Source organism: Sorex fumeus, unplaced genomic scaffold (genome assembly GCF_029834395.1).
Source record: "Sorex fumeus unplaced genomic scaffold, SorFum_2.1 ptg000048l, whole genome shotgun sequence".
Taxonomy (NCBI): domain Eukaryota; kingdom Metazoa; phylum Chordata; class Mammalia; order Eulipotyphla; family Soricidae; genus Sorex; species Sorex fumeus.
In genome coordinates this window covers 5,739,307-5,754,431 of record NW_026606105.1, presented here as the reverse complement: position 1 = coordinate 5,754,431, position 15,125 = coordinate 5,739,307, and the positions used below count along the sequence as shown (strand labels likewise).

The following is a 15,125-nucleotide window of genomic DNA, read 5'->3' as shown; positions in this document are numbered from 1 at the left end:
ACCACGGATAGCTTGCCAGGCTCTGCCGTGCGGGTAGGATATTTAAAGGTACCCTGAAAACTTAGAGAAAAGTAAATAAATAGTTCGCTCTCGGAGCTTGTTGTGATAATCTCTGGATCCTGGCCGTTGTTGGGGTTACACGGCAGTTGGAGGGTGTAAGTGTCTAGCTACTGACAGGTCCAGTCCCAAACCGTGCAGGCTTGGAGATCTCAGCCCTGGGTCCCACACACCTGGGTTCCTCTGCCAGTTCTGTTATGCCTGAGGCTTATCCAAGTGTGTGGAGCGTGGCCTCAGTATGGCCTTGGTTGGGGCCTGGAGGTCTTCAGCTGCTGGGCCCTGGCGTGGATAGTCAGGCACAGGGTAGGAGACTCTGCCTTGTGCTCTCCCGGGAGCTTGTTGTGATAATCTCTGGATCATATCAATAATAAAAATGAATAAAGTACCTTTAGGTGTCTGACATCTGAAAAAAAATGAAGACTAAACTAAAAAAAAAATTACACTATGCCATGTGAGGCCAAGATAAGCAGAACAAGATAAGCGAAACTCTCTGAGACCTTGGACTCCAGGCTCGGCAGACCCAGGGACAGAGATTCTCTGCTTGCTCCCACCAACCACAGGTGACAAAGGGATTCTAATCAGGAGCCCCATGCTACCCTGCCCTGTCTGCTTCCACCAACCACCGAGGGATCGAATTGCACACAGAAGACCCACCCTACCCCTACCGGAACCAGATAAATACACCACTGGCAGACACTACAGACACTACCTCCACTACCCAGATGCTGCCACACTCCAGGACACTTTCCGGACCCGCGCAGCCACTTTGGGGCTGCGCAACACATCATAAGACACTAAATACCCATCTTCCAGAATTGTCATACCATATTTGACAGGGTTCAAATATGATAACACCTATGAGAGCGATTAGAGGTCGCCCTAAAAACCTCTATCCCTCCCGGAAAGACTGGCAAGCTACCGAGAGTATTCCGCCCGCACGGTAGAGCCTGGCAAGCTATGCGTTGTGTATTCGATATGCCAAAACCAGTAACTACAACTGGTCTCATTCACCTGACCCTGAAGGCTTCACCAATATGGCAGCACTGAGAAGGATGAGAAAGGAGAGGCCAATAAAATCTCAAGGCCGACCTAGGCTGCCACAACGAAGGAAGACAAAAATGATCGTCTGTACTTTCAATGCACGTACGCTAGCATCAGATGCATCCATCGAGGACCTGATGGTACAAGCGCGAATGATCAAGTACGACATCATTGTTCTGACCGAGACAAGAAGGCACGAATCTCACCATGCCGTTTTCGACACTGGAGAAGAATTGTTTCTCGGAACATGCGATAAAAGAGGTGTTGGAGGCGTCGGTGTCCTTGTCAACACAAACTTGGCCATGAGCATTGATTCATTCGAATGCCTAACAACCCGAATCGGACGTTTACATTTGAATAGATGTGGCTCAATGCCGGCAGTTTCTATCTTCATTGTCTATGCACCAACATCTCATTATGATGAAAGAGAAATTGAGAAGTTCTACATGAAGTTGGAGAAGTTCTATAAAGAAGACCACACCTTCTACAAGATCATTGTGGGTGATTTTAATGCCAAGATAGGACCGAGAAGATCAACTGAAGAACTTCACATCGGGACCCGTGGCCTAAAATGGAACGAACAGGGTGAGAGGAGACTGTCTGAGTTCATCATGTTGACCAAGACCATCCATAGTAACTCACAGTTCCAGAAGGCAGAATCTAAACATTGAACATGGGAGTCTCCTGGTGGACGATTCCACAACGAAATAGACCACATCATATTCAATCAATGGTTTTGCCTGACCGATGTCACTGTTGTCCCAAAATTCTGAACGGGATCGGATCACCGTCTCCTTCATGCAAGATTCTACTTCACAGAACGGGGAGAAAGGGCTGCAAAGTTTAAAAAGAGAACTCCCAGAATGACCACCATATGGGAGCTCTTTGGCACTATTGCGGCAACATGGGAAGATGCCATCGTTGACAACATTGACGAGGAATACGATCAACTGGTACAGCACCTCCCTGAATGTGCGAGGAACGCCAAGAGGGAGATAGCCACAAAAAATTGCCTGTCTTTGAAAACTCTTGAGCTTATTCGCCAGCGTGGTTTGGCGAATGCCTCAGGCAACTGCACGCTAAAGTCTGAGCTTGCAAAGCAGTGTAGAGATACGATAAAGGAAGACCTCAAAGAGAGAAGAGCAGAAGTGCTGGTAAATGCGGCAGAAGCCGGGAAAAGTATTCGTAATGCCCGCCTGTCCTTCGCCAACTACAAGACCAAGATGACTGCCCTCCGACGTCCTGATGGATCCATCACATCCTCCAGAACGGCAATGGAGAAGATTATCCATGACTTCTACTCAAATCTCTTCGATAGCCATGTCCACTTGCCGACATACCAAATTCCACAGGATGGATATGTCGTTCCCAACGTTCTCCCTTCCGAAATCCGACATGCCATTTCGTTGGTTAAAGAAACAAACGGCACCCGGCCCAGACAAGGTCAGACCTGAACACCTGAAGAACCTGCCGTCAGTACTCATCAATACACTGGCTCGGTTCTTCACTCGCTACCTGTCTGAATGCAAGGTTCTGTCCCAGTGGAAAACCAGCAGGACCGTACTACTGTTCAAAAAGGGAGACATCCATGACATTGGCAACTATCACCCGATCTGCCTATTGTCTGTCATTTACAAGTTGTTCCATCGAGTCATCCTAAATAGGATTGGCAGAACACTAGATGAAGGACAACCATGCGAGCAAGCCGGGTTCCACAAAGGATTCAGCACCATTGACCATATCCACACGATAACCAAGCTCATTGAGGTTTCTCGGGAGTTCAAGATTTGAACTCTGTTTAACGTTCATTGATTTAAAGAAAGCCTTTGATTCTGTTGAGATGGAAGCGGTCATAGAAGCCCTAGTCAATCAGGGCATTCAAGCCCAATACATCAAGATCCTCCGTGAGCTGTATTGCGGATTCACTACCAAGATCTCACCATTCTACAAAGAAGTAATCATTGATGTAAAGAGAGGGGTTTGGCAGGGTGACACCATTTCACCAAAACTCTTCAGTGCCACCCTCGAGAACATCATGCGACGACTGGAAGGGAAGGAATGGGAGTGAAGATAGATGGTCGGCAACTACACCACATCCGCTTTGCTGACGAAATTGTTTTAATAACTCCAAACATCAGCCAAGTGGCACAAATGCTGAACGATTTTGACCGTGAATGTGGAAAGGTCGGACTACAGCTGAATCTTACGAAGACAATGTTTATGAGAAACAGCCTCTCAACGGAGCGAACATCTCCGAATGCAACAGCTATGTGTACCTAGGTCGAGAAGTCAACATGACAAATGACCTGGCACCTGAGCTGCGCAGGAGGAAGAGAGCGGCTTGGATCGCCTTCAAGAACATCGAAGAAATAGCTAAGAAGACGAAGAACCTCTGACTCTGGGCACATCTCTTTGATTCCACTGTTCTTCCTGCACTAACATATGCCTCAGAGACCGGGCCCTTTCAAACAGGATGAGAACGCTATTCAGGTCTCCCAAAGAAGAATTGAAAGAGCTATGCTTCGAATATCACGTTTCACTCAAATGAGAGAAAGAATCCGGAGTTCTGACATTCGTCGACGATCAAGAATCAGAGACGCTGTCTCATTTGCCAAGGTGTCAAAAATCAGATGGGCTGGTCACGTAATGAGATTTAAAGACAACCGTTGGACTAGAGCTGTTACTGACTGGATTCCACGGGATGTCAATAGACTGTGTGGCCGCCCACCTAGCAGATGGTCAGACTTCTTCACCAAGATCATGAACGATCGGTTTGAGGCTCTTCATGTTCCCAGAGTGAACAGATTCCATTAGGCTACACTAGCACGCGACAGGGACAAAAGGAGATGTTACTGTCGCCCGCTCGAGCAAATCGACGACTAACGGGAAGTTAAGTTTTTAAGTTATGTGAAGACAGACATATATAATGCCAGATACAAATGGCTATAGAATCTATTATTTCATTCACATAAAATGCTCAAATAGCCAAATCCAGAGACAAAAAATAAAGTAATGGTTGAAGAGACAGGAGACAGTGAAATAGGAACTGCCTGCTAGTGAGGATGTGACGTTTTGGGTGGGTAAAGAAATACTTTGGGATTCTACTATAGTAATGAGTATGCTAAATAAACTTGTGGTTATCTCAGGTATGCAGGACTTGTGACTGAAAAGTCCAGGCTCAAGAGAACTGGGACTGGGTGCCTTCCCCTCATCTCCCCCCTTTTTTTCTGGTAGCTTCGCAGTCATACCCACAAGTTGCTGCTAGCACCATATAATCTCAATAACAGCCATAATCCAAAGACTCAATAGAAATCTCTCGGAAGAGAGCATAAAACTAGAAACCATAGCCATACCAACAGATCCCATGCCAAGCTGTTTCACTCGAGACAACCCAGAGGGGTTCAGGTGGGACCCCTCCCTGCCCCAATGGAGCCAGCCCCGACAGGCAAAAACCTCCACAACTCAACCATAATCATGCTCACAGCCACTCTCCACATGCTGAGGCAATGCCCCCCCTATGATGGAATCTATTCCTGGACATCTCATACTTTACACCACCAATACACTAAGATTAGTACACCACATTTGATGGGTTTTAAAGTAGAAGGCAACCGGGGGTATGGTGCTGCCAGCAGGTCAATCTGTACCTGTGAGGCAAGTGCTTCAGCAGCCTGATGGCACCTTCAGACTTTCAGATACCCCAAAATTGCTGCTGTGCCTTTGGCCAGACCCCCAAAACTTGGGGCAAAGTTTACCAAGAAAGTAAACGGCCAAAAGTTAGGTATGTGGGAGACACACCCACATACCAACCCAGGCTCAGCTATATAATTGGAGGCATGGCCTCTCTGGTTCCTGATTGAACTGCTTAATGGCCATGATCCCAAAGAATCAGAAACAAATCTTGAAACCCAGCGGCTTTTGGCAGAAATGCATCCAGTCTGTGCAGTAGGTTCCCGGTGCTGGCCCAACCCAGGTGGGAATAGGTTTCGTGCCTTGGCCTATTTCCCCTGGCGGCCCAGTGGCCGCCATTCTCCAGAGGCCACTGGACAGTCAGGTTTGGACTTGCAGTGATGAGACACGCAGGGCCTCATGGGATGGGGGTGAAGCCGGTCCTTTCCTCCCCGTCCCAACGAGAACCCAAGTCATCGCCCACAAATCACCTCTCTGGCTCCTGATCAAGCTGCTTAACGGCCATGATCCAAGAGATTCAGAAAAAAATCTCGAAACCCAGTGGCTTTTGGCAGATATGCATCTGGACCCCAATGTAGGTTACTGTTGCTGGGCCACTCCAGGAGGGAGAGGGTGTTGTCCCTCCGCCTGCTCCCCCTAGACGGCTCGGTGGCCACCATCCTACAGAGGCCACTGGACAGTCAGGTTTGGGCCCTTAGTGACGAGACACGCAGGGCCTCATTGGATGGGGGTGGAGCCGGCCTTTTCCTCCCCTTCCCAATGAGACCCCAAGTCACCGCCCATGAACGGCCTTTCTGGCTCCTGATCAAGCTGCCTAACGGACATGATCCCAGAAACTCAGGAGCAAATCTTGGAACCCAGCAGGTTTTGGCAGAAATCCCTTCAGATTTAAGTGTTACAATTTCTGAATTTCAAAATCTCATGGCCACTACTGCAGCCACGCGACATCATATGTTATTCATAACCAGCAATAGAAAAAAATTGTCTACTGTTGCCTTTTCAGTAGATCTGAGTGTTGGGATAAAATTTCAAATAAAAATGGTGCGTCTGGTGTCAAGATATTGAATGTGATCAAAGTAGAGAGAGAGTAATGTGGAAATCATCTGCCCCACAGGTAGGGGGAGGGTGTGGGATGGGGGTATACTGGGGTTGTTGGGGGTGGAGAATGGGCACTGGTGAAGGTACAGGTGTTTCATTTTACGACCAAGACTTAGACCTGGAAGCTTTGTAACTGCTCTCATGGTGATTCAATAAATAAAATTATAAAAAATGAAAAAAAAGTAAGGTAGAGTCCATGCCCAATTCAATCAGCTAATCAGTGACTGAATAAATAGCAGTACTCCTTCATAAAAAAAATAAATCTTAGAGGGAAATATATTTATACAGACACGGATATAAACACACAAGGCTCAACCTTTAAAGATATCTTACCAATTTCTTATAGAAGGGCTTCATGGCTCCTTGGTGAAATTCAACAATATTCACACACTTTCCTCTATGAAATCTTTTTTGTCTCATTTTCAGTGGATTATTCATAACAAGCAATACAAAATAAATTGTTTCGGTTCTACCTTGGGGGCAGGGTTTGGGGCTTGGGATGGAAATATGGTGGTGGGAAGGTATAATGGTGGTGGGACTGGTGTTTGAATATTAAATTCAATCAAATATTGTGAACAGAATGGTCAGTGAAGAACATGGTCCTCCCGTTGTTCATCGATTTGCCTGAGCAGGCCCAGTAACGTCTCCATCATGAGACTTATTGTTACTGTGTTTGGCATATCGAAATATGTCATGGGTAGCTTGCCAGTCTCTGCCGTGCGGGTGAGATACCCTCGGTAGCTTGCCGGGCTCTCCGAGAGGGGCAGACGAATCGAACTCGGGTCGGCCATGTTGGCCGCTTGTAAGGCAAATGCCCTACCACTGTGCTATCACTCCAGCCCATTGTGAACAACTATAAAAATAAAATAAAAAAATTAAAATACCTTGTGGCTATATTAAAGACGATTGTCTTAAAAGATGATTGTCTGTGTATGGAAATTATGTTTCAATTACAAAGTCACTTCAGTTTTTCAATATTAGTGATTACATTAAGAGTCCATGAGAACAAAGGCATGCGGGTCCTGGGGCTGAGATCTCCAAGCTTAATCGGATTGGGGCTGAGAATCTTACACCCAGATCCTCCAAATTCCAGTAGGCGGGGGTCACACCCACCAACTGGACCCCTGGCGCCATGTAATCCCATCAACGGCCAAGACTCAGAGACTATAAAACCCAGCTCCCGAAAGCGCACGGCCGCATTCGCGGCTGCAAGACATCTTATCATCTCATTCCTGCTTTTGACAAATTGGCAAGCTACCGAATGTAACCTGCCCACACGGCAGAGTCTGGCAAACTCCCCGTGGTGTACCCAATATGCCAAATACCTGTAATAATGAAGGGTCTCATTCTCCTAACTCTGAAAGAGCCTTGAATATGGCACTTTTTTAAAAATCTCAGGGCTAGGACGAAGGAGACGTTACTGGGGCCTGCTCGAGGCAATCGACGAACAACAGGATGGTCGTGATCATGATTGTGAGAACCAGAGTACAAACCATGTAGACCACTTGGCTAGGGACAGTCATCTGTTTCTCCTGGGGTGAAACTTGGAGACTGCACTACCACTTCCCTTGGTGTATGTCTGGGAATTTAAACCATTGTCCCCAGAACCCCAGAGAATGCTGCTTTGACCCCTATCCATACTGCCTCTGGAAGGAAGCTAAGCTCATCACTCTACCAACAATGCACCCAGGTTGCCTTTGAAATATGGTCCTGCCACCATTCTGGATTTTCTGTGGCACCTCCTTCTTTCTACTTCCTTTTGGATCATAACATGTGTCAGTGGCTCAATGCAGGTTACCTGATTCCACTTGGCCTGAGTGGGACACTGGGATAGTGCTATACTAAACAGTTCCTGAAGGATATAGAAACTTCAGTGTGAGAAAGTGAGAAATATAAGAAGAATATTTTGTTGTTCTTTTGGGGTCATAGCTAGTGATACTCAGGATTTACTTTTTTTTTTTTTGGCTTTTTTGGGTCACATGCAGCGATGCTCAGCGTTTACTCCTGACTCTACACTCAGGAATCACTCCTGGCAGTGCTCAAGGGACCATATGGGATGTTGGGGATCGAACTCGGGTTGGCCGTGTGCAGGGCAAATGCCCTACCCGCTGTACTATCGCTCTGTCCCCTCAGGAGTTACTTTGGTTCTAAGCTCAGGAATTACTCCTTGGTGCTTGGGGGAACGTATGGGATGCTGGGGATTGGACCTGAGTCAGCTGTGTTCAAGGCAAATGCCCTTCCCTCTGTACTATTTTTCCAACCCTGAAAAAATTCTTTAAGGTGCTGAGCAAAGGGGCTTGATACATATTCCAAGGAAGTATCTTCACACTTTAAAATTATATGATTTTCATTTAAATAGTGCCTTTTTTAGAATAATTAGTGGTAGAACCAGGAACATTGTCAGTAGTACAGTGACTGCCTTCCATGTTGAGGCCATAGGTTCAATTCCTGGAATTGCAAATAAATAATCGAATGAATAAATATTTTCAGAGATAGAATAATTGGTGGAAAAGTATATCTGAGAGGTGAAAGCTAAGAACTTTGGGAGACAAAAATGGGGAAAGGATCAATGTCCGAAAGGACAAAGAGCGCTTTAGTCTTTCACTTAGCTGACCGGAGAATAGTTAGACATTTGAAAATATCCAGGGATGTTGGACAGAGACCTAAGAAAGAAGATGCAACAGTGTAAAAGAGAAAGAAGCCCCTAGCTCTTGAGTTCTTTAGGTTACAAAGACAGACTAATGAGTATACTGCAAAGTGACAAGCAAAGTAATCAGATATGAACAGGAATACAGAGGTGACAACTTAATAGAATAAAACCTCACCTCCCTTTTTATTAGCAATGGAATGCTTCCTGTGAAAAGCAAGGGCCATTTTATGGTTTGTTGTAAAACCCTCTCTTCCAATTCCCACCAGCTTTGCCAGGCACTAAATCAATCCTAGCAAGTTGGTGGCATTAGCCCAGCCATCTTTGCCCAGGGCTTCCTAAGAACCACTGAGGGACAGATGCAACAAATTAGATGATATGGCTATGAGGTAAGTGCGATTACCCATTCAGGTAATCTGATTACAGATTATCCCTTTTTTCTTGAAAATGTCCTTATCACCTTCTGTACAAAATGATGTGAACAACCCATACTTTTCTTCCAGACCTAATGCTTCTTTCCATAGATGCCATGCATGTTGTTTGTGAACTGACTGGTGAAAGATGATCGTGTGTGTGTGTGTGTGTGTGTGTGTGTGTGTGTGTGTGTGTGTGTTTGGAGGATAGAGGGATCAGAAGATCAAGTATAAGTTTCTCCTCAAGAGAAATCAAGGACAGGATAAACAGATAGGATTTTCTAGTAGCTTGCTTAGAAAGTCCTAGGATGGAAGGAAGGTGACCATATGTATCTTTGGATAGAAAAGGAAAATGATTGTAAATCAACAGTAAAGTTTAAAAGTGAAAGTCTGGATTTTAATTTTTCTGAGATTTTGATATAGAGGAGCACCAGGGAGTATATCTAGGTAAGGAAACGTGTCTATCTTTAGGAATGCCCACTCTTACTGCTGCCTAGGTGGCAATGCTTCCTCAAGCAGGAGAATACTGGGCATGTCTTCAGTAGCCTATGCTCCCTGAGCCACACATAACTTAATCTGCTTCCTTGGGAGGATTAAACAGTCCTAGAACAGGAACCTGCTTGTGGATGATAGAGATTGTGGTGTAAAATATCCTGTGGAGAGAAATGATACTTGCAGAAGTGGATTATTTGATAAACAGTGTGTTTGCTATGGCAATGAAAAATACTATTTTAAGGAATGAAATTGGGTACTTGCAAGCCAATGAGGTGAGCCCCCTTAGTATATTGGTCTGCTGAAGGGCCATCATTAGAGATTTTGTCACTAAATCTTTAAGGTCCTCATTCTTAGAGACCTTCTGGAAAGAGTGAAAATACTAGGAAGTAGGTAATTTCAGGATATGTCATTAATCATGATAAGTCAAAATTCCTTAATATTCACTTATAAAAATAGGAATTATGACACTAGGTGAAAGTTGAGGTAGTATTTTTATAGTAAAAACACAACATTGTGTATGTACATATATGTATAATGGTAATTAGAATAAATCTTTGAATAATTCGAACCAATCATTCTATTATATGGAGATACAATTGGTAAATTGAATCTAGTAAGAAAGAATAGTTTAACTTTCATCCCACCACCCCTAAACTTCTGCTAAGAAACTTAACTGTTGATCCTTGATCTGTATTTCACAACCATGGTGCTACCTTTCTTGTCTTATAAAACAATAATCTAAAATTTGCCTCAATTTAAAAGTGATGCTATTTGGATATGGCTTATAGAAGTAGTCATGGCTTTTGACTGTGATTCAAAATGACAAGAATACCAGTACATGAAAACTTAAAGGAGAGGTGAGGTAGGAGAGAGGAAAATTCTTTATCTAGAATAATTTATAGATTGTCTCAGTTACAAATGTGGGATTGGCATGGCTGGAACATAAGGGATAAGAAACTGGACAGTAGGCAGCAGAGATTCATGAAGGGTTTTAATGACTTAGTTCAAGAGTCTCTGTATTCTCTGGGTGATTATTGAAGCCATGAAAATAGAAGAACAAAATGACCCTGTTGGGGTTGTGGAAACACTGGTCTACCCACAGTGTGGACTTAATGGATCTGAGGAGCAGAAAGAGCAGAAGCAATGAGCCAAGGATGAAGCTATAGTCACAGTTCAGGCCAGAAATGATGACCAGACTTTATCATTTCTAAGAGTTATAAAAAGGAAGGAAAAAATTAAAAGCTATTGACAAAAATCATACAAATGAACTGGATAACTGCTGTATGGTGCTACCATGTGAGAGAAATTTACTGAAATTTTTTTTTTTTTTGGTTTTTGGGCTACACTTGGCATTACTCAGATGTTATTCCTGGTGCTATGTTTATGGATCACTCCTGGTGGTGCTTGCGGGATTCCAGGGTTGAACCCAGATCAGCTTCATGCAAGGCAAGAGCCTTAACTTCCATGCTATTACTCTGGCGCTTTTATTAAAATTTTAATTAAGAACTAAGTCTTTGACATTGTGATTTTATTCTTAAATGTACTAATTTTTTTAGCAGTCAATTTGTCACAATTGGCAAATTTAGGACTGGGATGAGGAGAGAGATTATTTTATGTTTAAACATGCCGAATTTGTTTACATCTGTGGGACATATATGTGAGACATCTAGTAAGTTAAATACGTTGAATGCAAATCTCTGATTTAGAAAGACCGGCTGTGTTTTTCTAAGTGACGTGACGTAATGATACAAGGCGAGGCGGTCATTCAAGAAAAGTGAATCATGGTCATAGTTTGAAAGTATCAGGGAAAGTTAATGAAACAGACACACACAAGGAAAATGAAAAAGTAAATGAAACAGGCACACACGAAGAAAGGAATTACAACGAGAGGCATATGATCAAGATTAAATGATATCAAAGAATCCAAATGTGGAGAAAGTAAAGAAGGGAACAGCAGAGTCTGTTATTCACTAAGACATACTTACTGTATTCAGCAGTTAAGTCCCTGATAATCTTTGCAAAAGCATATTCAGTAGAATACAATAAAAAACATATGTCATAAGCAAGCAATTTACAGGTAAGACATGTACAGTGACACATTTAAAAAATAGCCCGCCTCCCCTAGATGGAACCCTGGTGACCAGAAGCCTCTACAAGCACAGCTCGAGTTTGCGGGAACTAGGAATTTTTCTCAAATCTGCCGGGACTACAGATCCCAGGTAACCTCTGATTCCGGAAGTCACGCCCACCGCCCGCCCCCCAGCGCCATCTTTACAACATACAGCCAAAGACAAGGATCACATGGAGGGCGGGAACCACAGATCCCGGAGGAAAAAAAAAAAACAGGTTCCAAAAAGGATCACCGGGAAGTCCCAGATGGGGTAGGTACTGCATCCCGCCTCCCCCAGATGGAACCCCGGTGACCAGAAGCCTCTACAAGCACAGCTCGAGTATGCGGGAACTAGGACTTTTCCTCAAAACCGCGCGGCCGCTTACGCGGCCCCGCGACATCTCTCTATATACAAAATGATCAATGGGAAGTAAACCACCCAACATTTCTCCCTGAAAATCAGAGTTAAGTTTGGAGCACGGCTACAGCCCCAGAAACACAAGGACGTAATGCAGAACCCAGCAGCTTGGAGCAGAAAAGTGAATGGACTAAAACCTCATGGGTCGGGGAGCGTTCTGGTCCATCCTTCACGCCCTACCGAGGCCACCAGTTGCCCCCCACGAGCGGCTCTCCAGCACGGCCACGACTCCAGAACACAGAAACCAATTTCTTAACTATCTGACTTTCAGTAGAAATACTTCCAGGGTCAATATGTAAAATAGCAGAAATCCAAAACCAACATTTAATTCTTGAACCCAGCTGTAGAAAGCAAATCATTTTGCAATGCTTTTTCAGCATGTCTGATTTGGGGGGGGGTAAACTCTAAATAATAGTGGTGAATCTTTTATTGAAACAGTGAATCTAATCAAAGCAGATAGACTGTTAACTAGAATTCATCTGCCTCACAGGGACTGGGAGGGGTGGGGGGTGGGGTTTTATTGGGGTTCTTCATGGTAAAAAATAAGTATTGGTAAAGGGAAATGTGTTTGATATTTGCATGGCTGAGACCTAAACCTGAAAGCTTTGTAACCTTTTCCATAGTGATTCAATAAATAAATAAATAAATAAATAAAAAATAAATTTCAAAAAAAAATAGCCATGAAAGTGAAGATAAATTATAATGGTGCCTGGAAAAGACAGAATCATTCATAGAGATTTGGGATAACTTGGGGTATAACAAAGGGAAAGACTGAGTTGAGAGAGAGAGATTGATAAACGAGAAAGATAATTGATGGAATAATATTCTTGAGATGTTCAAAGTCTAGGAGATTTAGCAAATAGATATAAGGATTATGCTTGGACAAGAGGAGGAGAGACTTCCAGTGAGAAGAGATGGGAAAAGTTAAGAATTTTACTATATGTAGATAAATTCTATAGAAATTCTGGGGTTGGGAAGGAAGGAAATTAAAAATGAGCATCTCCAAGGTATTTATTTTGTCTGTGATGTTGGAGATGGTATTGACTGACAATCAGAGACCAAGACTTGAAAAGGAAGACCTTTATTTGAAATTGTTTTTTGAAGACTAAGAGTTACTGGGAAGATTTTAAAACAATTTCCAGTCCCGGTCTCCTTGGGAGATCATAAAGCCACTGACATCTTCAAATATACATAAGCTCAGAAGGCACATGCTTGGACACTGAATTCTATTCCAGTCAAGGAGTAGATAAAGGAATGAAGAAAATGAGAGCAATAATAGATTGTGTCAGTGAGAGATATGAAGTAGGAGATAAGAGATTAAAAAGAGATAAAAGAGATCAGAAGTCTCAAGATGAACATTTGTCACTGTCACTGTCCTCCCGTTGTTCATCGATTTTGCTCAAGTGGGCCCAGTAACATTGTGAGACTTGTTGTTACTGTGTTTGGCATATCGAATACTTCACAGGTAGCTTTCCAGGCTTTGCCATGAAGGCGAGATACTCTTGGTAGCTTGCCAGGCTCTCCAAGAGGGATGGAGGAATCAAACTCTGGTCGACCAGGTTGGCCACGTGCAAGGCAAATGCCCTATGTGCTGTGCTATCGCTCCAGGAATAGAAAATAATGCAACAAGAGAACTAGAAGACAAAGGGTCTGAGAAGTAAATAGAAAGGAGGAGGTAAGGGCACAGATGTATAAGTTCTATTATTCTCTGTTCTCAGAAAAAACTGTTTAAAAATGTAGATCTATACATGATTTACAGCACTACTATGCATTACCAAATTTAAATAGTTCTACATGCTGTGAACATACAAGAAGATGTTGAGTTTGAGTTCACTATTGAGTTCACTTTCATACCAGATCTTTAAAAGGATTTGTGAACACAAAAATGTTAAATACCTCTGAGTCATTAATATTGAATTTAGAAGACAGTTCAGATTTTGCTACTTACCCTTTCTGTCACCCCTCTACTTTCAAAGTGGCACCAAAGGGCTATGTGAACATGTCAACCTTTGAAATGTTGTAACTGAGGAGGTTAAGTTCCACTGTCACTCATTCATGGGCCATTCAAGTGCTCTGAGCTCAGGTCAATCCAGGAAATACTTGGGAGACCATACATGGATCAAACCTGGGCTGGTGGCATGCAAGGTAAGCGCCTACTGTATTCTCTCTCCAACTCCTTAGAAGGGGTTGTATAGAGAAAGAAAAAGGATAGGCTGAATATTGGTGGGTTCCAGAATGAGCAATAAAATCCCCTTGTAGATTGGTCCCCTGAGGCATATTTCATCTGTCTATAAAATTAAATAAGGTAAGGTCAAAATGAGGAACTTGCCCTAATCTTTACGCCTTTGGACAGAGGGGAGAATATGACAAAGACAAATGTTCTCGTCTAGAAGTTTGCCATTATAATCTCTTTGGGCTGGTTTTAATGTCTTTGTCTCTACTTTTTGGTATATTTCTTCTCTCCATTTACATCTATTTATTGTCTGGTATATTTTTCCCTTTGTCAAACTCAATAAATAAAAACTCAAACCCCCACCCTACCCCCAGTGTTGGATGTGTAGACTGAAGCAAACTGGAAATCCACAATAGCTAGAAACCAGTATTCTCTGGGATATGTAAGGAGATAACATTAAGAATCAAGAGATCGTGTAATGGAGTCTCATTTTAACTGTGATGCCTATATATTCTTTCATATTGATGGGATCTTGGGTTTTTAATGCTTTTCCATGCCCATGTAGATGGTGAAGACACTAGTGAGTATTGGAAATTCTGATCATGTTTGTCCTAATTGTATCGTCCATGGATATCGTCTTGCTATATCTTGTGTTGGAGAATCCAGATAAAGAAAATGCTTGTGGCTGCTGGGTTAGAATTGGTAAACCAAGTCCCCTAGTATGTCAAAGCTCTAGTTATATTCTTCACTGTTCAGAATGCATTGCATTTAACTCAACTTTGCATTTAATATCTACTTCCACAATTCATTTAAACCCATCTCCAAAAGTATTCTTTATCTGTAACAAACTTTGAATGCTAGTGATATTCAGGGTCTCCAATTCCATATGAAACAATTTTAGGAAAATGCAAAACTATTATTCCCAGATGCCTTTCAGTGTAGAGCTATGCAATAATAGATACTTTGAGGAAGAAGAACACGTA

At 43.1% G+C, this 15,125-nt stretch overlaps 1 pseudogene; it reads left to right on the top strand.

Annotated features, from left to right (window-relative positions):
* Window positions 1-1,175: 1,175 nt before the first annotated feature.
* On the top strand, window positions 1,176-14,812 carry LOC130032404 (uncharacterized; annotated as a pseudogene).
* The last annotated feature ends 313 nt before the right edge of the window (window positions 14,813-15,125 follow it).